This window comes from Musca domestica, unplaced genomic scaffold (genome assembly GCF_030504385.1).
Source record: "Musca domestica strain aabys unplaced genomic scaffold, Musca_domestica.polishedcontigs.V.1.1 17, whole genome shotgun sequence".
In the NCBI taxonomy this organism is placed as follows: Eukaryota; Metazoa; Arthropoda; class Insecta; order Diptera; family Muscidae; genus Musca; species Musca domestica.
The window spans coordinates 3,035,779-3,062,372 of record NW_026712230.1 but is presented as its reverse complement, the minus strand read 5'-3'; positions in this window follow the sequence as shown (position 1 = coordinate 3,062,372).

Here is a 26,594-nt window from a genome sequence, read left to right as displayed (position 1 = left end):
ATGGCCTTTCCCACAAAACATCATAATATTTATGAAGAATACAATTTTTAACATATTAAGAATTATTTAAGTTCGCCGGCCGAAGTTTTTATACCCTCTACCATTTGAAAAGTAGCTCATGTAAAAATATGTCTGTAAATGCCGATTTTTTAAGTAAATGATACACCAACCGTGACAATTTTGTCTAATTAGGTTGTGTCTTGGATTATACGATAAAATTCCGTCTAAATTAAAGCCTGTCATATTTGGACCAAATCAATTTCTTTATAGCTATAGCTCTCATGTATATGTTTCATGCGATTTTATATCTAAGTCTTCTCAAAGGCATAATAAACCCTCTAAAGAAATGACATTTTGTACGAGAGCTCACTACAGCATAAAAATATCTCCTTTTAATTTAGTGGAAAACATCGTTCTCCTCTAATAAACATATGTTGTTTTATAAAAACAACAAAAATGGGATTAAGCCTGACGATTTTTGCAACAACGGAAAACAATTAAGATTAAGATATAGCTCCCTTATATATGTTTCATCCGATTTAAATCCTTATTGGGCAATGGGCCATTTTCGAACTTACAAAAATCGAATACACAATTTTAGAGTTAGTCGTGTAAAGAGACTAGGAGTATAAACTCAATGAAGATCGCAATGGACCGAAAGGTCACCAGTGAGGTAGTTACAATTTCAATTGTAACTACACAAAATTTAACCTAACCTTTGCCCGACTTCAAGACCTTCATTCAACAAAACTCTGATGATTTAAGGATTCCAAGTTTTGATTACAAAAATTGGTCAAAACGCATAGGTTGAAACCACTATACCCCAAAAACTTAAACTTTATAAAAAATGAGTCATATCATCCAAAACTCCTTGAAGTTAGTGGAAAATTAAAAGAACTGATTCAATTTTATCGATAGAATTCATTTTGATCTTGAAACTATGCCAATAAACGTCATTATATTCCAATTAACAAACACTAGAATTTAACAAATTAACTTAATACGCCATTCGAGTTGACAAGTACGTACTCCAAATATTTCACAAAACGTGACATATCAAAAACCGAACAAATTAAAAAACGATACCCACGTTCTTGTGATTATTGTCACTGGTAGAAAATCAAATACAAAAACCCTCCGTATGGCCGTGACTAACCCTTCGCAAATGAAATCCACATCCAGATGTAGTTCGTTTTTTTCAAAATGGGTGGTTTTTGGTAGCATTGTTGCGCAACATACAAAAAATAGAATTAGGAAATTTTATTGTGTGCAAATAAACCAAAATCTAGTTAAGTTCGACGACTATCGTTTCTTTTTCGAAGTGAAAATTCAAACTCAATAAGGCGAAAGTGACAAACGAACGGCACAACGCATGCATGTTGCATGAACTGGTGGGAGCGGTTGTTGTTTGCCAAACTGTGCGGTTTCCAGCATTTTCCAAGTGTTTGACATTCACTCTCTCTCCCGCGCACTGTGACTCGCCCTCGCTTAACAAATAGAATTAGGAATTGTAACAAAACAAAAAACAAGGGGACCTTGTATTCTTCCTTTTTGTCACTACAAGGGTTTCTTTTGAACTCCAGACATTTTCACGCTAACAAGATTGCAAGAGTAAGCCGAAGGTCTAACAAAGCTTCCCCATCTGTTTAATATTTCAAGTGGCTATGCCTCAGCTAGGAAATGACATGAAACGTGCTTGTGTAATTATTTTCATACTATTTGTGATGATTTGCTTTGTGATTACAAATAAATGAGGGTTAAATGTGGATTTGGAATGTTTGGACTTTAAGATCTATGTATGGTCGAGTAGAATCCTTTAAGATGTCTTCACCACCATTGGGCGCATTCTTAGTTTCGAAGGCAGAGGTTAATACCTTACCCTAAGTAATTAACGCTGCATATGGGGCACCCACACTTCATTCCTGAACACTTATTTGAGGACACTTAAAATACCAAAATTAGAAAAATCGTGTTGAAAAGTATCGGTAGGTCTAATATGTACCATTATACATGATCATTTGTAAAAATATATACTTTATGCCACTCAAATTAAAGGTGATTTTTTAGCTATCATCTTCTTGGCAATACTGTTTTAAACAGTTCCCGCACTTTCCGTCATTTGTTTGGCTGTCAAACATATTTCGTTTAGATATGCGTGATCTGTTAAGAAAGTTTATCACGCGCTTCTGGTATTCAGCGATAAACCTCATTTTTGGCTCAATAGGTCCGTAAATAAGCACAAGTGCGATTTTAAAGTGATGATGAGCAAGAAGCATTGCAATAGCTATCAATGCGTCCAGAAAATGATGACCGCTACCGTGAAATGGTATCCAAATTTTTATACTATCCACCATAGAATGGAGGGAGAAGAATACGAGAAGTGACATCGACATAGCTTCCTGGACACGGAAATGTCAAACTAATTTTGCAATTATAAACTTTCTATAAGAAATTATTGAAATATGTAAAATCTTTTGCATATCATAACAAGCAAACAAATTAAAAAGCAGTAAGTTTGGCCGGGCCGAACTTTGAATACCCTCCACCATTTGGAACGAATTTGAAAATTCTCAAAAAATAAAATCCTTAAAAAATTCTGTTAAAATTACCGAAAATAACGAATATAGCCGTTATATTGGGTTCTATACGACGCGGACCTACATAGGCATTGTTTGTCATGAGCCATTACCATATTCAAATTCGAAACTTGAAATACACGGTGAATAATGTAGTTAAAATCATCAAAATAACGTATATAAGGAGCTGTGCGAAGACCTGGACCAGCATAGACAATTTTCTGTCACAGGCTGTAGCATCCATTACGAACTTCAAATACTGTAGTTTCCATTTCGAACTTCAAATACAAATTTGAAACAATTCCGGTAAATAATGTCGCTTAACTCATCAAAATAACGAATATAGGGAGATACCGTTATATGGGGGCTATATAAAAACGTGAACCTACATGGCACATTTACGAACTTAACCTGCCTACTGGAAAAATAAACATGTGTGCAAAATCTTAGCCTTCTACCTCAATTCGTTCGAAAGATAGCGTGATTACAACAGACAGACAGACGGACAGACAGACATCGCTAAATCGACTTAGAATTTTACGCTGATCAGACTTTGTTGGGTCTGAAATGAGTATTTCGAGGAGTTAAAAACGGAATGACAAAGTTAATATACCCTCCATAGTATGGTTGAGGGTATAAAAAGGTGTATGTTCAGCCGGGCCGAACTTAGAACACCCTCCACCGTTTGGAACGAATTTGGCAATTCTCCAAAACAATAAATCCGTTAAAAATTCTGTTAAAATCTTAAAAATAAAAAAAAAAAATAATAAAAAATAGACGTGCACCTGCACAGATAATTTTCTGTCATAGGCTTTAGTATCCATAACGAACTACAAATACCAATTTGATACAATTCCGGGGAATAATGTCGCTAAAATCATCAAAATACAGAATATCGGGAGGTACCGTTATATGGGGGCTATACGAAGACGTGGGCCTGCAATCTGTTGTCATAGGCTGTAGCATCCATTACGAACTTCAAATACCAAATTTGAAACAATTCCGATGAATTTAATATAATTTGCGTTGTTTTGAAAAATTATAAAACATATAAACAATTGATCTGTAGTGGAATGAGTTGGAGTAATAGGAAATGCAATACTAATTTGAAATTGAAATTCTGCCGTACGAAATACGATTAAACTAATTAGCATACCCTTGAATTATGGGAGATTATACTAAATGTGTACCGTTTGAAAATTAGTTTTCTGCATCGATTGAGGATTATTCCTAAATAAAATTGATATTCAACAGAATTGGGGACGAAAATTTAAAGTTGAAGACTTGCGGATTTGTTGGATAATTTAGGGAAGTCTGGAAAACTCGTATATATCTAGCAATTTAGTAATAATAAATAATATACTAAACTTGCATGCAACAAAGAAAGATGAGATATCCCACTGTTGAATGAAATAAATTCACAACAAGTTAAATCGTAGTATCATTCAGTGGGCCGACATTGTCTATTTTCTCTCCTAACCAACAACTGATACAAGTATTCCACGAGGTAAATTATTTTCTTGAAAATGTTGACAGTTTGTGGGGGTGGTACAAGAAGAAGTCGTCGGGATTAGTCAATCCTCCGAACTCGAATTATGTTTGATAATAATATTTCAATGTATCAAGTTTGGGCGAACTCGGGTACCGCCTTAGGGAGTTATAATGCGCACCCGCCAGAGAGAAAGCCAGGTAGTCGAAAACCTCTTAATCGTCTTCAATCACCATGAAACGGATTTGGTTCAAAGAGACCTAGGGTCTAAAACCGTTATTTGGAAGAAGCACATATACCATCTGCAGCCATGTAGCTTAAGTTATACAGTTATACAATGGTAATAATCTAGCAGTCATTATGCATTTGTGATGAAGAACCTTGCAGGAATGCAGTACCGAAATTGATGAGAAAATGTCGCAAAACAAAATCACATCTGCAAGCAAAATTTAAATTTTTGGGTAGCATTCTACACAACTTAGCACTGAAACTCCAAGTTACATTCCAGCCACAATCAAAATCAAACACAACATTTTTCTCTCATACAAATTTGTCAAACATAAATTGTTATCATAAATGTTGTTTAAGTTACAATCGTCCATTGCGGCCTACATCGAAGCATATTAAATCTCCTGTGTAAATTGGTAGCACATTCACAATATTTAACAGGAAAATAATTACACACATCGCGATGTATTCTATGATGTTGTACATGTCCGCAGCATTCGCATCGGCGCGGTTTTTATCTTCCAAATGCATAGCATTAACGGCACTAAACAAAACATAATACCGATTTATCGAACATGTAACACCTCATACTCCACCCCTTTCAACGGTCACGGCCGGCAACAAACACACGACGTCTAATGCAACAACTTAAAAGTGGCAGATTAAAATGATTTAATCACAGATCCATTTGCTGTCGGCATAGAAATCCATGATTAATATTTCCAGTGCAATTATCAAATGCTTCGCACCGCAAGCCGGCAATCGGCGGCCGTGCAGACCAAACAAACCGCAAAGGCCAGCAGCCAACAGCCAGTATTGGGAAATGAGTGGAGACCATCTGAATGCCATGGCAAATAACAGTGTTGGGACCCGTGCTAAACTTGGCTTTTTCCATTTCCATAATGATACTTCTCTGGTCAGAGATACAAACATCTGCCATGTAATTCCGCTGCGATTAAGATTTTCCTAAGGAAAACACATTTCAACGGAGGGAAACCTGGAAGAGGCGAATGATTGCCGTTGATTGCATTTCTTTAAAACACATAAAATATGCACAAATGTGCGATTTGCAATCATTGCCCCATTGGATACCCTGTCCATGCCGGACCACTAGCAACAGCATCTGTTCAACCAGGCTCACTGCTCTCCACGAGAGAATGTTTGCTGACCAATGCCAACTAGTACGGCTTACAAGAAGTACAAGAGATGCCCACAAAAATATTTGAAAAAAATTATTGGCGGCCCAATGAATGTCCGGGAATAAAACGAAAACAAAATAAAGCCAAAAGGAAAAGAATAAAGATTTATTTATTTTTAGCTACCGAAGATATCCCCTAAGCTACGAGCGGGCAAACGCCAAGGCAGCACCTCCCCACGATTTTGGCGTGCAACAGCGATTGAAATGATGATGTTTAGTTTGAACATACACATCAGTGTGTGTGGATGTGTGTGTGCAAATGTAATTCAAAAGAGGGAAAATCAAAGGAAACATCTTTTGGCCAACAAATATATCAGAGTACCTTTGAGGTCAATGGGTTTCTTATGGGAAAAATTGGTTTTGTGGCTTATTCAAAAAAAAAATTTATTGGAAAAACATTCCTTTTTTTTCTTGTTCGAATTTCAGAATTTTTAACACTTTTTGGTGTCAATACAATGTGAGTGTAAATATATTAACATAAAAGGGTGTGAATACTGTATATAGGGTAAGGGAAAATACGAAGCAGACGGGTTTTGGACGAAAATGCATATATGGAAAGGAAAGAACAAGTTAAAAATCACTAAGTTCGGCCGGGCCGTACTTTGAATACCCTCCACCATTAGGAACGAATATGGATATATGAGACCTATATGTAGACTTGGACCTGCATAGACAATTTGCCGTCACAGACTGTAGTTCCCATTACGAACTCTAAACACGTAATTTGAAACTACTTCGGTGAATAATGACGCTAAAATCGTCAAAATATCGAATATTGGGAGGTATCGTTATATAGGAGCTATACGAAGACACGGACCTGCACAGACAAATTTCTGTCATAGGCCATTACGAACTTTAAATACTAAAATTGAAACAATTCCGGTGAACAATGTCGCTAAAATCATAAAAATACCGAATATAGGCAGTTACCGTTATATGGGTGCTATACGAAGACGTGGGCCTGCATGGCCTTCTTAGCCTTCTATCTCAATTTGTTCGAAAGATAGCGTGATTATAACAGACAGACAGACATCGCTAAATCGACTTAGAATTTTACGTTGATCAAGAATATATACTTTGTTGAGTCTGACATGAGTATTAATATACCCTCCATAGTCTGCACTATGAGAAACATATGGAGATTTCTTTCATGCCAAACAAGCAGCTACCTTTTTACGACTGCTTCGGCTTTTCTATTCGATCGTGTAAACAATACTTGTTTATATATCGTCGAATTGAATTTCGTCTTCAAAGCATTTTAAGCAGAACACAGAAACAGAAAAACTTCTTGGGGGATGCAAGATGCAAGTGCATAAAAAACTATGGAGTTCTATATCAAATGTACACTGGCATAAACAATTTTCATATAAACAACAGACAAGCGGACGAATGTGAAGACGTGCAGACAAATATCCACAAAGAACCATATGCTGTGCAGAGATATTCACTCACTTCAATGTTTGTGGAACAGAACTAACAACGCCCGATGATAAACAATAAGAAGAAAAAAAAAAAAAAACAAAAAAACTGGTAAAGGGAAACAATAAAAGCCGCACATGTGCGGATATTCAGTTTTTTTTTTTTTTTAAAGTCTTTTTACTAACACAGTGTTTGAACAAGGAACAAGTTGTGGAATTCTTACAGGTTTTGGTGAATGAGCGTGTTAACATTTGCAGTTGTGTTCCATCAAACTTGAAATGCATAATTATTGCAAATTATTACAGCTTGCGCCAAGAAATATTTATGTATATATCCTTAGAACAAATTTTGTCTTCATTTCCAAAATAAATAACAAATGGAAAATGTCGTATAACGAAGGGTTAGGCAAAATCAGGCACATATGCTTTTAAAGAGCATAATTCTCTCCACAATTACAACCAGAACCATTGAAAAACAAGATATTTAGAAGAGCTCCGAATATGTTAAGGAATACAGGGTTGCCCATATTCGACGGACCCATGTTTGTTATGCGACTTGTGTGCGGTGGAGCGCTGTTGAAACCAGAACTGCCTCATACGCTTTCGACGAATAATTAGCATCACAAAATTGGTCATCATGTCGCGATAACGCTCCTGATTGATGGTAACAGCATGGCCATTTTCATTTTGGAAGAAAAACGGCCAAATGACCGTTTTCGCACTAACGCCGCACCAAACTGTGACTTTTTCGTCATGAAGAGGCACTTCTTGAATCTCCAGAGGATTTTCAGTGGCGTAAAAACGGCAATTTTGCTTATTTACGGTCCCATTCAATGTGAAATGGGCTTCATCGGACATGATAATTTTGTTCCAAAATTGCTCGTCATCTTCGGCCATTTCGATGAATCTTAGGGCCCATTCCATTGGCGTGTATTGGTTCATGGTAAAAATCTGCTTGGACTGACGCTTCAAACGCGGTATGTCATTAAGCGATGTGACATCTCTGTCAAAAGTTATGGCGTTGCCAGATGGGTCCGTCGAATATGGGCAACCCTGTATATGGGAGGCATATCCAATTCTGAATCGATTTTCACTAAATTTGACGGAGACATTTTAATCTTTAATACCAAATAACTTTGCTATACAGTGCATTATATGACTTCGAGAAGGATTATATTAAAAATCCCCATATTCACTCCATTTTTTATCCATTATTTGCACAATAAACCTGAAATCGGATTAAGGATATATATGGGAACTGTATCCAAATCTTAGCCGTTCAAGATAAAATGTGGTAAACACATTTTCGAGCTCTATAAGAGCAGGTACCAAATATTATTGTTCTCGAAAGCATATAACGGATGTGTGGGACGAAAGCATATAACGGATGTGAGGGACTCAAAGACAAAATCGAATGAAACATATATATGGGAGCTATAGCTATAACTGAACCGATTTTATCAAAATTTTATGTACTTGCTTCTAGACTGAATTCTGTTGGATGTACCAAAACCCAGGACTTTTGGGCAGATATTGGCCACTTGCCGAAATCGGGAGCTGAATCCAAATCTGATCCGATCTTGATAAAAATTGGTAGAGGTATTTCTGGGCTGTCGCCGAATGCATATTACGAATGTAAGGGACTTAAACCCCAAAGCGGTTGAAACATATATATGGGATCTATAGATTGAATTCTGTCGGATGTGCCAAAATTTAGACCATTTGGACTGATAATCTACATTTGGTGCACAATTAACCCGAAATCGGTTTAAGATATATATATGGGAGCTATATCTAAATCAGAACCGATCTTGATACAATTTGGCGGAGGTATTTCTGGGCTGTATCTAATATCTGATGCAAACATCATCCTTGTGGGTGCATATTACAATTGCTATATCTAAATCTGGTCCAATAAACACCAATTTCAATAGGGTTCGTCCATTGGCCAAACTAATATTGTTTGCAAAATTTCATCCAAATCGGATAATAAATGCGACCTGCACTTTGTTTAAAAGAATACAAGGATGGACAGACGGACTGATATGCATAAATCGACTCAGAAACTGATTCTATGAATATCCTCAAAAGTAGCTATGGGTCTATCTCGTGTTACATTAGGGTATAAAAAGGTAATTAAAGAATTTAAAATTGGGAGACGGACTCTCTACCCAATCCTAACTGAGTTGCTAAAAATAACAATCTCCTTAAACTATTAGGTTTCCACTCCTCGAAAATATCGGAACATGTGTTTATGTTAACCCAAAATTACAAATCATTAATCCATATCACAAATTTGAATTTCTGCTCTCCAAACACTGTTCACCTTATTTATGACCAACAACAAACAACAGATATGCATTGTACATCAACAAAAGAAACAAAACAAGAAAAAAACAACGATAAAAGTATGAAGAAAAACTTATTTATTCTCAGTGGAAACTTAACCTCATCACTTCGGTGGCAACAGTTTTGTACAATACTTAGATGCTCACCCTTATAACGCTGCATCAGAAGCACACGACCAGCTGAATGAGGCAGCGATAGCGGTGAAGTACCGCACACCGTGCAGTAGTTTGGTCTGTTAGGAACATGTGCATCTTTTATTTCGTGTTTTCGGATAAGAATATTGTATTAGGATGGATAGAAACTCAGAAGCAGAAGCCCATAACCACAAAATACCTAAAGTGCTTGGTTATTATAAAATACCCTAATGCTAAGTTTACATGGCAAGTGATTCGCTCTCTATTCGTTGTTCGACCATTAATTATTAAATTATGCATTTTCCACATAAAATTTGCTGAGCGAACAAAAAAAATACCTTGTCGATTGGTTTCAATTGTGTGATCAGGAAAATTTTTGTGTTTTGGGTTTATTTGACCCCTAAATATTTTGCGATAATCTCCAAATGCAAGAGGTCCGTCCGTATCTCCAAATTTAGACTCGTCTATATGATTTGCTTGTCTACAATATTTGCCTATATTCTTCAACGAAATCAGCATTAAGAAAAGCTCGCCTCTTGCGTATTTCGGATTTCGCCTTTAAGTTATTTTCATCGTTTCGGTAGAATGGAAATAGTGGTATTTTTTTCAAACATTCTACTCGCCTTAAGTTTATATTTGTGACCTTTATATTGGCTGCGAAAACAGGAAAATTTTTAGTTATTGGTCCATTTCAACCTCTAAATATATTGCCCTTCTGAGCATTTTTTTTAAAAACAAGTAAAAAAACATTAAGTTCGGCCGGGCCAAACTTTTAATACCCTCCACCCTAGGGTAAAAGAACATTAGAAAAAATGTGGCAAAAAACATTAAAATGCGAATATCGGGAGGTACCGTTATATAGGGGCTACACCAACACGTGCACCTATAATTACAATGTTTCGCCACACGAGCTAGGACCCATTATGACCCACAAATACCAACTTTTACACAAATCAGTGAAAAAATGTGGCATAAATCATCAAAATACCGAATATCGGGAGGTACCGTTATATGGGGACTATACCAGAACGTGGACCTATACATGCAATGTTTTGCTACACGCTCAGGGACCCGTTGTGACCTACAAATACCAATTTTCAGACAAATCCGTGAAAAAATGTGGCATAAATCATCAAAATACCGAATATCGGTAGGTACCGTTATATGGGGGCTATACCAAAACGTGGACCTATACATGCAATGTTTTGACACACGCTCAGGGACCCGTCATGACCTACAAATACCAATTTTCAGACAAATCCGTGAAAAAATGTGGCATAAATCATCAAAATACCGAAAATCGGTAGGTACCGTTATATGGGGGCTATACCAAAACGTGGACCTATACATGCAATGTTTTGCCACACGCTCAGGGACCCGTCATGACCTACAAATACCAATTTTCAGATAAATCCGTGAAAAAATGTGGCATAAATCATTAAAATACCGAATATCAGGAGGTACCGTTATATGGGGACTATACCAGAACGTGGACCGATATATCTCATTTTCAATACCAACCATCCTAGGGACAATACACACACTTGTGCCAAATTTCAAAGGTCTCCGTCAAATAATGTGGGCTCTATCGTGATTTCAACAGACAGACAGACAGACAGACGTACAGACAGACAGACGGACAGACAGACAGACAGACGGACATCGCTAAATCGTCTTAGAATTTTATGCTGATTATGAATATATATACTTTATGGGGTCTACGACGAATATTTAGAGGTGTTACAAACGGAATGACAAAGTTAATATACCCTCCTACCCATGGTGGAGGGTATAATTATACTTTTATGAAAAGAGGGCATTCTGAATTGACAAAAAATTGTCAAAATCGGTCCAGCTATTCTTGACATATAAGCAGCTATTCTTGACATATAAACCACTCGTCCGACAGCTGTTAAAATTATTCCAGTAACAAACATATAAAATAGTGTGATTTATATATTTGGCTGGAAAACTACAAGTGGCTATCGTTAGAGCACTCCATCATTTAAATGTGAATAAATCTTTTGTGTGTTTTGTACAATCGCTCGTTACTGGTTGCGTAGGCCGACATCAAGGAAGTGGATGGAAAAAATCCGCAACATTAGCAGAAATTGTTCGAAAAAATGGCTGAAAATGAGCTGAACATATCACAATATTCCATTCGGCAAATATTGAAAAATAAGCTGGAGGTAAAGACATTAAAATTCCAAAAAGTGCAAGAAATTACACCGCAACAGAAAGAAAATAGACTCAAAAGAGTTGATCCGCTTGGCCGAAAGTGGTGAACTGCAGAATTTGGTTTTCTCCGATGAGAAAACATTCGTTGTCCAGCAGTTTGTAAACAAACAAAATTATCGTGTTTACTTGCAGAACCCAAGCGCCGGCCATGGTGATGGTGTGGGCCGTCATAACAGCGGATGGTCGCTCTTCGCTCGTATTAATCAACTGTGGCATTCTGGAGGGTGTATTAAAGCCTTGGACACGCAAAAGTACTCAGCACCGTCGCACTCAGCACGCGCCACCCAAGAATGGTTACAAAATAAGGTTCCTCGCTTCATTTCCAGCGCACAAAGGCCACCAAAATCTCCGAATAGCAATCCGTTGGACTATTGTGTCTGGAAAGCAAGGACTATTTTGGAAAGCAAGGTTGGCACTAAAAAATACCAAAGTGTCGATCACCTCAGGCAAGCGCTTCGCCGGGAATGGGCCAAAATACCGCAGAGCAACATTCGAGCAGCGTGTTTCATTGGACGTTTGAAGGCCATAATTCGTGCCAAAGGTGACCAATTTGAACAAATCTAAACTTATTCTAAAATTTGATTCTAATTCCGGCATTTTTTGCTTTCATTCAATGAAATTAAAAAAAAAAATTAAAAATTATGGCGTTTGGCTTTTTTACAGATTTTTTTATCTCACATACCATTAGCCATATAGGTATGGAGGGTAAAGGAGTATACTAAATGGTACTTAATTCGGTACAATTTATATTTTTTTAGAGAACCGATATGGGATTACTGTGGAAGTGTAGGATTAATGTATATAAAAATCATTGGAAATTCATACTTATGTGTACTAAATAGTACCATATACGGTACAATTTGATATTGGGTGAACAGATAGTTCTTGAAATCTGAAATTTGGTATTAGAGTTGCTGTTCATGTGAAGCCTGGACATATGGAGTACTAAATTTGGTATTGGATGAAGGAATAGAGTTGAAATCCGGAAATTTGGCATAAATGTCAAATGTCTGTGGTTAAGATATGGAGGAGAAATTGAAAATTCGAGGCATAATTGTACGAAAATTACTGAATGGTACTAAATTGGGTATTGGGTGAAGGGAAAGAGCTGGAATCTTGAAATTTCATATTGAAGTCTCTCTCTCTCTGTTGCTATCTGGAATTGAGATATGGAGGTGGTTTTTGGAATGTGTACTATAATTGCACGAAAAGTACTAAATAGTATTAAATTCGGTATTGGTGAAGGTGAAGGAATGGGGCCAAAATCCAGAAATTTGATATAGACGTTGATGCCTAGAATTGAGGTTTGGAACGGTTTTGCAATAGAGTACTAAAATCATACGAAAGGTACTAAATGTTACAAAATTTTATATTGAGCGAAGGAATAGAGTTGGAAATCTCAAATTTGCTATTAAAGTCTCTGTTGGGATCTGGAATTAATATATGGAGGTGGTTTTGGAAATGTATACTATAATTGTAGGAAAAGTACTAAATTTGGTATTGGATGAATTCAAAGAGCATAAATCCTGAAATTTGATGTGAATGTCACTTTTGTTGACGATGGTTGAGAGAAAGAGCTGGCTTTGAATATGCGTACTATAATTGTACTAAATGGTACTACTAAGTTTTGTAACAGAGAATATAAAGGGGATGTAATTGGATATTAAGGCCACTCTTGGTATCTATGGAAGATATATGGAGATTGTTACGATAATACGTACTTTAACTCTACGAAAAGAACGAAATGTTACTTAATTTGCTATTGGGTGAAGGGATATAGCTGAAAACCTGAAACTTGATATGGAAGCCACTGTTGGTATATAGTTCTGAGTGTGTGGATAAAGCTTGAATCCTGAAAGTTGAGATTTAGGTCATTATTCGTTTCTAGGGTTTACATATGGAAACGTTGAAATAGTTTAGACCCGTAAAATTGGATGTGGATGGATTGGATGTGATCCTCCTCGGTAAACTTCAAAATGAAAGATTTTGAAGACTTTTTGGTGTAAAAAGTAATCGTTTCCTATTATTCATTTCGAAAAAGAAAAACTTGAATAATATATAAATCATTGAATGTTTGAAAATTTTGAAACGATGTATGAATTTTTGATAAATGAAATTTTGTTAAACTGAACAATTTGTGAACTTTGAGTACCAAAAAGGCCTAACACGAACTGTTGGAACGAATCTAAAATTTTAAAGTGGATCTTTCGCTGACGCAGTAGCGAGAACAGTATAAAAATATGTTTGTAAATGCCGAGATTTCAGTATTCACTTCTGTTATTAGGAACATCTTAAGCAAATTTCGAAAAATTCTGTAAAAAGTTGGCAAAATTGTAAAAATTCCGAATATTGGGAGGTATATTTATATCGGGGCTATACGAAAACTTTGGCGTGTATAGACAATGTTTTCCTACAGCAGATAGAATCCATTATGAACTCTAAATACCCAGTTTTCAGCTTTTCCGCTAGAATCTGAAGTTAAAATCATCAAAATATCAAATATCGGGAGGTACAATTATATTGGGAGATAAGAAAACGAGTTCCTATATAGACAATATTCTGCCACGTGAGGTAGAACCCATTACAAACTCTAAATAAAGTTTAAATTATCCCGTTAGAAAATGTGGCCAAATATGTCGATTCAGCCCTGTCCGTCCGTCTGTCAGTCCGTGTGGGGAAATCACGAAAGTTGCTGAACGGAGTAGGTGGACAAAATTTAATTTTAAGTCCGCAGAATTGTTGGTATTTAAAATAGATATTACCCATTCCACTTTTTAGTATAGCCCCTATATAACTGAACCGGCAGATTTAAAGTTGTTTTTTTTTTTTTTGTTATTTCACAATTTAAATTCAAACATTAAACGAAACATTCTTGCTGTACACATGAAGAAGTCTTTATTTACCTAACGATATTTGGTATATCATCGGTATTGAATTGGTTCGAAATTGTTATTGAAGTTCATGGGTAACCACATTTTTCTACGGAATTAACTCAAAATTGGTATTGGGAGTTTTCAATAGACCTTCTCTGGCAGATGGTCCACGTTTTTTTGTAAATCCCATATAACTGTACCATTCTATGTTCGGTATTTTAATAATTTTACCGGTATTTTTTCTGCGTAATTTTGCAAGTTCTTCCAAATGGCGGAGGGTATTAACAAGTAGACTCTGCTGAACTTAGTTCGTTTTTTATTTCTATCCACACTATTATTTCAATATTCTCACACGCGAACCTGCAACAAAGATGCATCGTAGGACTCGAAACAAAAGCATAAGTGGAGAGAATCCTAAGAAAAAAAATAAGAAGAGGCACTTGAAAGAACGGAAATATTAGATGCATCATCAAAATCTCGTACTCGTTTATTGCTGCGCGAATGTCTGGAGGGGAAGCGCAGACAACTAAAAGTGGAATGTTTAATGATTTCAACAAATTTCTAAATACGCTGAAATAAGTGAAAAAAGTCTTGGGTTTGGTTCACAAGTGTTCTTTCATTCTTTCGGATGGCTGGCTGCGAACATGAGAAATATGTAGTCGATGAAAAAACACAACACAGCACAACAAGACGAAGGCAGAAGAAAATTAACATTTTTCAAATTTCAAAGTTAAGAGGAAAAAATTAATGATTATTGCAGAAAACAGTTTATTCGAATCATCTCAAGGGAATGGTTATGACAAAATAGTAGTTGTTTGTCGTATTCACTGCTGCTGTTGCTCGTCTGCGTATTGCGGCAGTGCTAACAAAATCAGCAACCAACAATTATGACAATTGTTGATGTCTATCATTTCCTGTTGATTGTTTCTTTTCTTCGCGACAACATCACACGTTGACAATTTTACTTTCGTTTCTTGTTTTCAAGTGGATGAAGAAAAGCTACTGTCGAAGGCTATTTTGTAAATAAAATAATTAGGCGAACTTGTTGGTTTTTGTGTGACGAAAGGCCCATTTGATTACGGCCTTAATGATGGGAAAAAGTTTTTGAAGTTAAATGAGCAAATCGGCAGCATAGAGATTGGATTATGGTGATGGGGCCATAACTCAACATCTGTGTTTTGCGGAGTCAGAATAGAGAAATAAATCCATTAGAGGTGTTCCGTACACGGGCATGGGAAATGGTACCGGTAAAACATACTTAAATTGAAGATGGCTGGTCATGGGCTATGTTGTCGATTAAGTTCCTCATCTTATGCCAATAAACAGTCTAAATAGAAGTTATGTGAATTAAACATAATATAATTTCGATATACCTACTGTTTTTAGATAAAAGAAATTGATAAAAAAATGGCTCATATTAAGTATTTTTAGTGGTGGGACAAATTTACAATACATACTTGTCGTCGCTTTTTCGGTTCTGTTTAGGCTGCGAGAACGGTAATTACGGGCCATGCCCCATAAACTGGAAATCCATCCGAAGTTAAAAAAAATTCCTAGTCATGACAAATGTGTACAATTTGACCCTGTAGACCCCATAAAGTATATATATTTCTGACCAGCTTATAATCCACGGTCGATTTAACAATGTCCTACTGTCTCTCTGTTGAAATTACAATGCAGCCCGAATTACTTGACTTACTTAGAAATGTGGCAAAACAGTTTGATTTTTGTCTAGAATGGTTGGTATTAAAATGATGATCGGTATATCGGTCAACGTTTTCGTAAAGCCCCTATATAACAGTACTTTTCATTATTCCGTATTTTAAGAATTTTAGACGCATTTTTCACAGAATTTTCCCAAATTTAGTATTCTTTAACCGGTTTCATTGACAATTGCAGTTTAAACCGGAGCTCGTTCGTACAATGAACAAAGAAACTTTTATCTATAAATGTTTGCTTTACTTCATGGTGAAAGGTATTTAAAGTTGTGGATCATGAATTGGGAAAATTAATTTATCTTTACGCTGCAGAGAATTTTGACGCAAAAGCAATGAGTTCTTTCATAATCTCAAAAAAATAAGTTAAAAAGGCCGAACTTCCAATACCCTCCACCATTTTGAAAGAATTTGGAAATTTTCAAAAAAAAAAAAATTACTAAAAATACCGAATATTGCCGTTATATTGGGATCTATACGACGTGGACCTACATGTTTGTGCAAGTCCACGTCTTCGTAAAGCCCCCATAAAACGGTTCCTCCCGATATTCGGTATTTTGATGATTTTAGCAACATTATTCACCGGAATTGTTTCAAATTTGGTATTTGAAGTTCGTAGTGCATACTACAGCCCAAACAGAAAATTGTCTGTACAGGTGCATAGAATTTTTTTTGAGAATTGCCAAATTTGTTCCCAAAGGTGGAGGATATTCAAAGTTCGGCACGGCCGAACTTAAAGCTTTTTGCTTGTTTTTTTTTTTTTGAAATATCAAACTGGGTCTCCAACGCATAATTAAAATGATAAAAACGTAAACTTCCATCTTACGGTAATGGGCGTAAAAGAGTAATTATTTTTGACTATTCTGAAATTATTCTGTCCTCAATTATGAGGTGGACAATATTCTGAACGTTGGAAATACAAATACACCTCATTTGAATGGAAAATGTTGCTAAGCTCTTAACAATACCAAAAATTGAACTGAGTTTTCACAGGGGTCTATTATAGCCGTTCTATATCATAAAGGTTTTTAACACTCAAATTAAAGCCTATGGCTGAATAATAAGATCGGGTTATGCAAAATATCTAACACGGACGGTAGATGAACATCTATTATAATTTTTGCCATGAATATTTGCTTCTATTTAGAAAATACTATGGAGTCTTTCTTTATAATAAAAATTGTGCCACTTACCTAAGTCAGATCTGTGATTTATTATGCTTTAAAAAAAAATGCATTAAAGACTAAAAGTACGGGCCGGCTACAGGGACCGGGTCAGCTAGTAAATAATAAAATACAAATATTTTTTATATAAAACAGTTTTTGACTTGCAATTACTTTAACTTGCTTTCTTTTCGAAATCGAGTCTATAATTGGAGTCGTAGTAGTGATTTAGCTGGCATCAGAGTCTAATCGATTACTCGGATCCACAGTTCTGGAAGCAATGACTCGCATATATATGTTTATTAAGATGCATTTTGAATTATGCGAGCAAGTTTCAACTAATATAAATGAATTAGAAATACCTCTGTCGAATTTGGTGGAAATCGGTTCCATACGATTTCAAATTTAAAGCACACATTCAGTAAAAATTTTAGTTGGTACGATAAAATTGATATAAATTTTCAATACAAGAGTACATTTGTTATGAAGGCTTAGTTAAATATGAAGGGTATTTTATCTCATATTTATATATATCGAATTTTGTATTTTATCTATTTTCTTATTGCTATTATTAAAGTTATTATAAAGCCTCATTGACATTTGATTTGAAGTGCCAGTGTAGAGCAACAACTATTTTAATGAAATATACAACATGAACGTAAATACTTCAATAGGTAACCGAATATACATATCCTTCAGGCTGCATCATTCTATATCCATTGCCGTTCAATGAGAATCTTTGGAGAGACAAGTCATACCATCGAAATTGAATTCTTTTTATGTACACTTTTAATAGTGGTAAAAATTTAATTTCAAAATGTTTTACACAAATATTTCAATAGAATTTGTCAGAGCGAACATGTTTATATCAATATTTGAATATTTGCTCAGAGCATGCGATTAGTTCTTTGCCTTTCACTGGCTTTCGCAGAGAACAAAAAGCATTTCCATTATCAAAAAAGAAAATAACTTTTGCCATTCATTGCCTTAAGCCATGGATTCCTATGAAAACATATTTTCTTAGATAAATACGCAAAGGAAAAATCTATACAAACACAGGCACACTCACACTCATGCGCTGCCAAATAAACAAGGATGCCTTGGGTAAACACAAGTGCTGTGTGTGTAAGTATGTATGTGTATTGGTAGATAGATATGATTGACTCGATTTATAAACATAAATATTTCAAATTCATTTGCAATGTATGTTTGTCTGTATTCAAGAGCAACAAAGAAGACAAAGAAATTTTTGCATAACTTACACCGTCGTCTGGAGAAAGGGATATTTCGGGTGGATATGCATTCCACTCTGTGCCTTAGCTAGAGGTCGTTAATAATCATAGTTGGGCATCGTTCGTCATCACCCATTTTGTTAATAACCATTCTGTTGCCCTAGGTTTAGACACAATTGTACAGCCCTGCCACACTTTTGTGTGTGTCCCTCTTAGGACTGAGTTGGGGTTTAATGCGTCCAATCATAGAGTGCCTGACAGGAATCCATTCTTCCATTTCAACAACTGAAATTATTCAAAAGTAACTGTCGACTTTATAAATATTCAATTGCTTAATAGAAAAGTTGACAGCAACCCTTATTTGTTATTTGGGGAGAGCTGCGTGCATGCCAGCAGATGCTGTTCCGGATGATGTTGTTATACATTTAATTTCGGCACAAGTCGCATCGTTTTGGGGCACAGGCCATTATTGAATTACGTTTAAAGCGATTTTCAAATTTTAGGGTTACAATATTTTATATGGTACTCAGCCGACCTCCGGTGCCGGTGAAGGTTGTGTTGATGTGTAATGATTTTGATTTAATTTATTCTGTATTCAGTTCATTAGATTTGGTTTGATTTGATTTTTCAGGTTATTTGATTTGATGTTTTGAGTAAATACGAATGTCTTCGTTCATTGTATGAGTGCCGCAAGGGCATCCAATGAATTTGAATTGTACGAAACGTATTACACAATTTACTACAGATGTGTCGAAGTAGAAATCTTATACATAATGTTGTTATGTAAAGGATTTTTTTCTTATATTAAAAATTTATTCCAAAAATGATAAACAATTTGAAGCCCTGAATACAATTCTTTATTGTAGGCATATTAAGAATCCATAATTTTGGAACTGTTGGGTATTACTTTTAACCGCAAAAATCAAAGCTTGCAAATTTTCAGTTTAGCCAAAAATTATGATTTTATTATTATTATAACCTCCAACATTTTGTGGAGGGTATATTAGCTTTGTCATTCTGTTTTTAAATTCTAGAAATATTCATAATATACCCTTAAATATATATATTCTGGATCAACGTAAAATTCTAAGACGATCTAGAGATGTCCGCATGTTTGTCTGTTGTAATCACGATATCCTTCGAACGAATTGAGATAGAAGATTAAAATTTTGCATACATGCATAGTTACCCAGTAGGCAGGTTAAGTTCATAAATGGGCCACGTTTCGTATAGCACCAATAAAACGGTACCAGCCGATATTCGGGTTTTTCATGATTTTAGCGACATAATTCACCGGAATTGTAACATATTTCGTATTTAAAGTTTGAAATGGATACTACAGCCTATGACAAAGAATTTCGTACGCAGGTTCTCGTTTTCGTATATCCCTCATATAACGGTACCTCCCTATATTCGATATTTAATAATTTTAACGACATTATCCACTGGAACTATTTCAAATTTCATATTTTAAGTTTGTAATGGGTACTACAGCCTATGACAAAAAATTTCGTGAACAGGTCCACGTTTTCGTATAGTCCCCATATAACGGTTTTCATTTAAGTGCAATTTTTTTGCAATTGTTCATGTTTCTCCCAAATGCTGGAGGGTATTCGGCCGGTCCGAACTTTGAAACGAATTAAGAAAGGAAGCTAAAATTTTGACTGCAGGCAGTTTAATCCCGAAGATGGTCTGTATCGGTTCACGATATCGTATAGCCCCTATATGACAGTACCTCTCGTTATCCGACATTTTGATGACTTTAGTCACACTATTCAGTAGATTTGTCTGGAATCCAATATGTGAAGTTCGTAATAGGCACTTATGAAAATTGTGTAAATATGTCAACTTTTTCCTATAGTTCCCATATAACGGTATCCCCAGATACCGAATAACTGGTAATTGTAGCTATAGTTTGCAAAGGAATTGTTGGACATTCTGCAGATGAAGTTAATTTCTTAATTTTACCCCCTGAAAGAGAATGGTCGCCATATAACAGTACATCCTGACATTCGGTATTTTTATGATTTAGCCACATTTTCCAATGGATTTGTCTTTCCGTCCTGCCAGAAAGGATTAAGTCTAAAGAGTTAGGTTCCAAAACCGTTATTTTGATGAGACAAATTTTAATCTATGGCTGGCAATACTAAAAGCGTGCGCTTTGTAGTCTCTCAACTTCAGAGGAATCGTTAGTTCGGTATTTGGAGTTTTTAATCCAATGAAAAGATCGCAAGCTTAGTCCCTGTATTGCTAGTTGTTACTCAAGTCATAAAATAACTACTAAACTTAATAATGATTTTTTTTTGCTGGGATATGGACATGGGAAAGACAAAAAATTGGGGCAGCTTATGATAAGACCAAACATTTAAATGCAGTCGTTTTTCGATTTACAATTATTATTATTCGTGTATAGAAACCCACTGAATGGTTGTCAATTTAACATAACATAAATATGTTATTCGATTTCGTGTATTTTTAACAGCTCGACAAAATGTGATACCAATCTTAGAAGTAAATTGTCATTTAATGTAAAAGTATCGATCATTTTAACATATTGTCAGTTTTATATTTCCCCATATAGAAGGTCATATAAAATTCGGCCTGCTGCAATTAACTCCATAGCTATTGGTTTTCAAGAAACAAAAAAAAAAAAAATAAATAAATAAATAAAATAAAGAAATAACAATTTGATCATCCAAGGACTTCTGCGTATCTCAAGCAAATATTGAATCGTTGACACTTGAGACAACTTGCTGTCATAATTCAATTAAGATTTTAAATATGATGAAATTGTTCATATTAAATAAAAAAACTTCAATACTCCCACATACTACTTTTAGTAAATGGTAGTGGGTGAATGTGCTTGAATAACGTAGACAGTGTCATTTCCAAAATTTTGACATTTGTATTGAGTATTCGATAAGATCTTTTCCATAATTTTTATAGGTTGTATTGAGTGATTGATAAGACCAAGAGCGACTGACTTTTTCTTTTATAATAATATAAAATTGTATTTGCAATCACCTTAAGGCATTATTTTATTCTCTTATTCTTACCGTACAATAATGGTTGGTACCCATAGATCGATCTCACAGAAGCAAAAAAAAAACATACCTGCAACGAAGAAGATAAGAAGATGAAGTTTATTTTGATGTTTTAGGCAATTAAATGAAATTGAAAGCAATTACAATTAAGAAGTGATACAATTCCTAGAAACTATTCGAGCCCCATTGCACTTTGGCTGAAGTCACATCGACAACAAAACTTGGCAAAGTGGCCACCATAAATGGCAGAAATACCGGTTTGTAGTTTGGGTTTTTTATATTTACTTCGTGCTAAAGTCGTTGTGAACTTGAATTTTACATTTATGGCCTTATGGCTGACTTACTGAGTAAAAACAAGTAAAAAAACATTAAGTTCGGCCGGGCCAAACTTTTAATACCCTCCACCCTAGGGTAAAAGAACATTAGAAAAAATGTGGCAAAAAACATTAAAATGCGAATATCGGGAGGTACCGTTATATAGGGGCTACACCAACACGTGCACCTATAATTACAATGTTTCGCCACACGAGCTAGGACCCATTATGACCCACAAATACCAACTTTTACACAAATCAGTGAAAAAATGTGGCATAAATCATCAAAATACCGAATATCGGGAGGTACCGTTATATGGGGACTATACCAGAACGTGGACCTATACATGCAATGTTTTGCTACACGCTCAGGGACCCGTTGTGACCTACAAATACCAATTTTCAGACAAATCCGTGAAAAAATGTGGCATAAATCATCAAAATACCGAATATCGGTAGGTACCGTTATATGGGGGCTATACCAAAACGTGGACCTATACATGCAATGTTTTGACACACGCTCAGGGACCCGTCATGACCTACAAATACCAATTTTCAGACAAATCCGTGAAAAAATGTGGCATAAATCATCAAAATACCGAAAATCGGTAGGTACCGTTATATGGGGGCTATACCAAAACGTGGACCTATACATGCAATGTTTTGCCACACGCTCAGGGACCCGTCATGACCTACAAATACCAATTTTCAGATAAATCCGTGAAAAAATGTGGCATAAATCATCAAAATACCGAATATCAGGAGGTACCGTTATATGGGGACTATACCAGAACGTGGACCGATATATCTCATTTTCAATACCAACCATCCTAGGGACAATACACACACTTGTTCCAAATTTCAAAGGTCTCCGTCAAATAATGTGGGCTCTATCGTGATTTCAACAGACAGACAGACGGACAGACAGACAGACGGACAGACAGACAGACAGACGGACATCGCTAAATCGTCTTAGAATTTTATGCTGATTATGAATATATATACTTTATAGGGTCTACGACGAATATTTAGAGGTGTTACAAACGGAATGACAAAGTTAATATACCCTCCTACCCATGGTGGAGGGTATAAAAAGACTCATATCTCACAAAAAGAAGAGAATTTATTTGTACATAACAAAAAGCAACAACAACGACATTAGTGTTGTTTTGAGTATAATTAACATTTTAATTGGTTACGCAAAAACTCTAAGAACGAGCTTGCCGACGGCGTTCTTTGTCTTTAAAGAAAAAAGTGTCATTCTTTCAAAATATCCGAAGAGAAGACCACAAAGCCATGTGTAGGATGTTTTCAAAGGTAGCCCAAAAATACCTAGCATGCTTCATGGGCAGTCAAAAAAGTCGTTGCGATAACATCCTTGACAAGCGGCTTCCTCATATGGTATACGACGACAAAGACACAAACATACTCGTACTTTAGGAGTAATTAACTAATTCTATAATTGTTAGCAATTAAAGTGCAAGAATGCGAAAGAAATTGTCATATCTTTGGTAATAATGTGGGCTAGTGAAAATGTGATATTTAAGGCAGGTTATATATTCGGTAAGTTTAGGATATCTTCGTAGTTATGTATCACACTTACAAAGCTGTCCAAAAGCCCATAGTGCTCCACGCGAATTTGTACTTGCCTTAGTACAAGTAGCTGAATAAAATTGTCGGGAAGGATGACTGGTTGCCTCATCAACGTACAGAGAATGGGATACTTCTGCATCATTCGAATTGAATATTAAACAAGTAAAAAAAGAAGTAAGCTCGGCCGGGCCGAACTTTGAGTACCCTCCACCATTTGAAATGAATTAGGAAATTTTCAAAAAAAAAACCCAAAAATTCTGTGAAAATCTTAATATCGTAAGGTGCCGATATATGGGCGGATATACGATAGTATGGACCAATATAGACAAATCTAGGTCTTCAGGTAAAGTACTCACAAAGAACTCCTTGTGTAGAATTTCAAACAATTCCGATGAAATATGCCCACTATCGGGGGTACCGTTATATGGGGGCTATACGATATCATGGACCTATATAGACAATTCTTTTTTCAGGGGGCAAATTGCTCACAAAGAACTCCTTTCGGGAGGTACTGTTATATGGGGGCTATACGATATCGTGGACCTCTATTGACAACTATCTTTCAGAGGATTAAGTGCTCACAAAGAACTCCTTGTCTAGATTTTTATAGAATTGCATTGAAAAATGTGGCTAAAATCATCAAAATATCGAAAATGGGGGGTGGGTACCGATATATGGGGGATATACGATATCGTTGACCTATATAGATAATTCTCTGCCAAGGGATAAAGTACTCGCAAAGAACTCCTCGTGTGGATTTTATACAATTCCATTGAAAAATGTGGCTAAAATCATCAAAATACCGAATATAGAGGGGTACCGTTATATGGGGGATATACAATATCGTGGACCTATATAGACAATTCTCTTTCAAGGGTAAAGTGCTCACAAAGAACTCCTCGTGTGGATCTTCAGACTATTCCATTAGAAAATATGGCTAAAATCATCAAAATACCGAATATCGGGGGGTACCGTTGTGTGGGGGATATACGCTATCGTAGACCTATATAGATAATTCTCTGTCAAGGGATAAAGTACTCGCAAAGAACTCCTTGTGTGGATTTTATACAATTCCATTGAAAAATGTGACTAAAATCATCAAAATACCAGATATCGGGGTGTACCGTTATATGGGGGCTATACGATATCGTGGACCGATATTGCCCATCTTCGAACTTGACCTGCCTGCAGACAAAAGAGAGATCTGTGCAAAAACTTTGGATTTCTATCTTAATTCGTTTTGACTGTAGCGTGATTACAACAGACGGACGGACAGGGCTAAATCGTTTTAGAATTTTACGCTGATCGAGAATGTATATACTCTGTTGGTTCTAAAATGATTATTTCGATGAGTTACAAACGGAATGACGAACTTAATATACCCTTCATACTGTGTATTGTGGAGGGTATAAAAAACTACGTTTCGGGTACTCAAGTTTTATTCTTTTAGGACTAAATTAGCTATGAATAGAATATGAATTTTTGGCAATTTGTACTTCAAAGGCTAAAATAAATCTACCCGGAAAGAATTTGGAAGCTGTGTGAGCCAAATAAGTTAAAGTAATCAAACTACCTTATGTGTTACCAGTAGGTTGAAGATAATAGGTTTATCCTTTAAGTGTTGCAAAGCAAAAGAATTACCTTTCCTCTATTGTTCGACAATGGATGTGTTAGCTTTGTACTTTTTGGGGTAGAATTCTACAATAGTATAGTTATAATTCGGAAATATAGTATGAGTGTCAATTTTAAGACTATGAATACATATAACCTTGTCTGATTTCTCCCAATAATAATGCACTTTCTACTTGGGAGTTAAAATATCCTCCATGTTGTAATCATTAAGCAAAGTTTGAATAAAATAGCAGTAAATATGTGGTTGGTAGAAATTTTGAGGTCTATGAAGTTTCAAGAGAATCACTAAGATGATATAGTTTCATATTCTGCCCCTTTGTGGCAGAAATTTTAAAGCAACATGTCTCTTATTTCACATCTGTCTGCCTGTCTGTTGTAATCACGCTATCTTTGAGAATGAATTGAGATAGCAGATAGCAGATATTTTGCATACATGCATGGGCCATGTCGGTCCACGTTTTAGTATAGCCCTCAAAGAACGGTACCTGCCGATATTCGGCATTTTCATGATTTTAGCGACATTATTTACCCGAATTATTTCAAATTTCGTATTTGAAGTTCATAATGGGCACTACAGCCAATGACAAAAATTTTTGTATGCAGGTTCACGTCTTCGTATAGCCCCCATATAACGGTACCTCCCGATAGTCGGTATTTTGATGATTTCACAAACATTATTCACCGGAGTCGTTTCAAATTTCGTATCGGAAGATCTTAATGGGTATTACAACCTAAGGCAAAAAATTCGTTTGCAGTTCTACGACTTTGTATAGCCCCCATATATTGCCGATACTCGATATTATCACGATTTTTGCGACATCAATCGCCGTAATTGTAAGAAATTTCGTATTTAAAGTTCGTAATGACAAAAAAAAATTCCTATGCAGGCCCACGTCTTCGAATAGTCCCCATATAACGGGTTTCATTTAAGTGTTAGTTTTCGGATTTTTGTGTTTTTGAGATTTTTCAAGTACCTTCAAAATGGTGGGTGGTGTTAAAAGCTCGACTCGGCCGAACTTATTTTTATTTATTTATTTATTTGTGAATATATTTGTGAATATATATTTCAAAAATCTCTGACTTGTTTCACAAATTATGATAAATATAGTTACTGAAAATTTTAACCCTTTTGTGGGGGACGTACCAGAAGGAGCAGACTGATATATCCGATATTCATATCAGATCTTACATTGTTAGAAATATTGGAATCAGCCGAGTTTGAAAGGATCTGCATGCCCATTACGCTTTTTATAATCTTCATATTTGTTTAAAATGTGGAGCTCTTTGTTGGGGAGGTACAAGAAAAAGTGGATCGATATCTAGCATCCTAACACCTTATAATTATAATAGGATAATTCTTAGTAGAAATATTGAGATGTGTAAAATTTGGAAAGAATC